The 2,500-nt window shown below is 36.4% G+C and overlaps 1 protein-coding gene across 4 annotated transcripts in view; it reads left to right on the top strand.

Moving 5' to 3' along the window:
• The window catches only part of ZFHX4 (zinc finger homeobox 4), a 173,928-nt gene that overhangs the window by 21,795 nt on the left and 149,633 nt on the right, over window positions 1-2,500 (top strand). The gene's annotated exons all lie outside the window — the stretch shown is intronic.

Here is a 2,500-nt window from a genome sequence, read left to right as displayed (position 1 = left end):
GTATTTGTTTTAAGTGGAGTGAAATTCTCATTTGTTTATACAATTGTGATCAGAAGGCTGATGTCATTGTTTAGGAGTCTGATTAAGGCTGAAATTAGGTAAGGAGACTGATAGCTATAGATGGGTAGTTTATTTAAATTATTTTTTTTTATAAAGAGTAACAGGAAACACACTATGACACTTAAGCTATGCTGGTTTTGTTTTTTACTTTAGTTATGTGATGGTAGATTTAAAAGTCAAGCCGGGTTCTGTTAAATTGTCAAGAAGGGAAATTACAGCAACACAGCTACTCTGTGGGGGATTGTGGGGTGGGAATGGTGAGATGATACACTGCAGAGCCCATTTTGTATCTGTCGGGAATTATTAAATGCACATTAAACACCAGCCTGCTTGAAGTGCAATGTGCATACCCATGACTATTCTGGCAAGTGTTTGTGTGTTCTGAATTCTGTAGTATTATGGTATACAGGTATATAGCTAGATCTTCCTTCAAGCATCCTAGAGTAAATGGAAAGCTACAGATAGAATAGTTTGGGGTAGTTCCATTTAGCCCCACTTGGTGCTTTGATTCATTCTTTATCAGTTAGTTTCACCTGTTAAAGAGGTTGCATCCTGACTAATCATTTAATGACTGAGGAAAAAGGAGAATTATTTAATCTTAATATTAAAAAAAACATTTTATCATTGCTTAAAAATATGGCAGTTGCTTGTTTTTCTCTGGCCTGGTCCACACACAGTTTTTTGTACTGATATCATGGTGTCAGTTAAGAGTGTGACTTAAAAACGACAACCAAAACTGAAATAGTTACAGCAGTACAATTCCTAATGTGGGTGCAGTTATACTTAAAGCTGCCTTTATAACAGTGTAGTTTATTCCCCTTCCTTTATGGGAAAAAGTTTTACTGGTGCTTATACCAGTATAACTGCATCCACAGTGGGTAGGTTGTACTATAGCCTGTATAGTTTTTGTGTGTAGTCAGGGCCTTAGCAGTAGATTGTGTTAAATATGTTGGCTGCTTCAGGATGCACATATGTTTGTGTAAATTTACCAAATGCAAAGGTAAACATGCCTATCTCTGGACTAATTAGAAAATTGTTAGTTTTTCATGCTCTTTGTGATCAGATTATTTCAATAGGTTTTTATACTGCATGCCTGCCATGAGCATAATTAACCTGGAGCTCATCAGTGATTAAAATTACATACTAAGCTTTGTGATGTTTGATTCAGGAGCAATTAGACTGTCATTTTAGCCAACTCAGATACCAAAACTAATTTTGATTCGTTTTCAATCTGTGCAGATCTTCTGATGTATCTTAAACTGATCACTTCCTCTCTTTGATTTAGCTGACGAGATTAAATTTGATTAGTTTAAAAAAATTAAGCAACCATCCTTCATCCTTAATATCTCAGTGACCTTCACTGAAGACATTTCTAGGCAAAGATTTTTTTTTAAATCCCAAAATCATACTGAGCGATTGGGATAGTGTACAGCTTTATATATTGTCTGGCAAAGTAAAATGTATAAAATAGGTTGGCTTTCCCTTGCTTGTAAAGGAACAGATCAGAGAAAATATGAATGCTTAGAATATCTAAAACAATAGTTTTCAGGATATAATCAAACTTTTATATGTAATTGAAAATGTATCTAATAAATTGACTACTGCATATATTCAAAAATTAATGAGCTCTATCACTGTGACTTATGATGGGAACGAAGATTACTTACCTGCTGCATAAAAGCAAGACACAGTCTCTGTCATAAGCTGAAAATAAAAACTAAAATTTCAGACCCCTCAGCTCAGTTGTTGTATACAGTGCCATCATTCTGCAAACTGAGAGATCTGCAATGACTCAGAGTAGCTTAAGCAGTAACCAGGCTACTATTACGGTAGCTGGAGCCTTGTGGGCTCACAAAAAAATGAAGGAAAGCAGACTGTTAACCAATGTGTGCCCAACTTTCCTCTGGTGCTTTACCCTGCTGCCAGACACTGATATGGCTTTTATAAAGTGCATCTTGTTCTCAACAAAGGGAGTTTATGGTCTAAGATGCCTGCCTGCAAGAAATGATTGAAAGATTTTCATCAGTAGTGCTTGGGTATGATTTGTTAAGCTAGGGAAGATGTTGATTGAGGCAGTGGTTGAGAGATGGGCAACTCACCAGGATTGATAACATCAAAATGGTATTTGAAATGGTGTTCATTACATTTTGCAGTGAAAAAACTGAGTGCATACGATTGTCCCCTAGGATGATGGGACTGGTTGCAGTAAATATTAATTTCTGTTCCATTGCCCATTGAGGTGACTGAAGTGTGGGGAAGAATTGTGATTGGTGCTTAATCAGGGATAGCCAGCTACCTGCTGAGGGCTTTTGCACAAGGAAGATTTGTAGTAAGCTGATTTACTTGGTAAAATGAGAACCAAAGAAGAGTTCTGCCTATGCTGACTGTGGCTGTAATATTTAGAATTTTTAGTTTCCTTTATCATGGTGTCATTGGGGAA

The sequence above is a fragment of the Lepidochelys olivacea genome (genome assembly GCF_965140295.1).
Source record: "Lepidochelys olivacea isolate rLepOli2 genome assembly, chromosome: 2".
Lineage (NCBI taxonomy): Eukaryota > Metazoa > Chordata > Testudines > Cheloniidae > Lepidochelys > Lepidochelys olivacea.
Note: the sequence above shows the minus strand (reverse complement) of the source record. Positions and strands in the feature narration are given on the sequence as shown.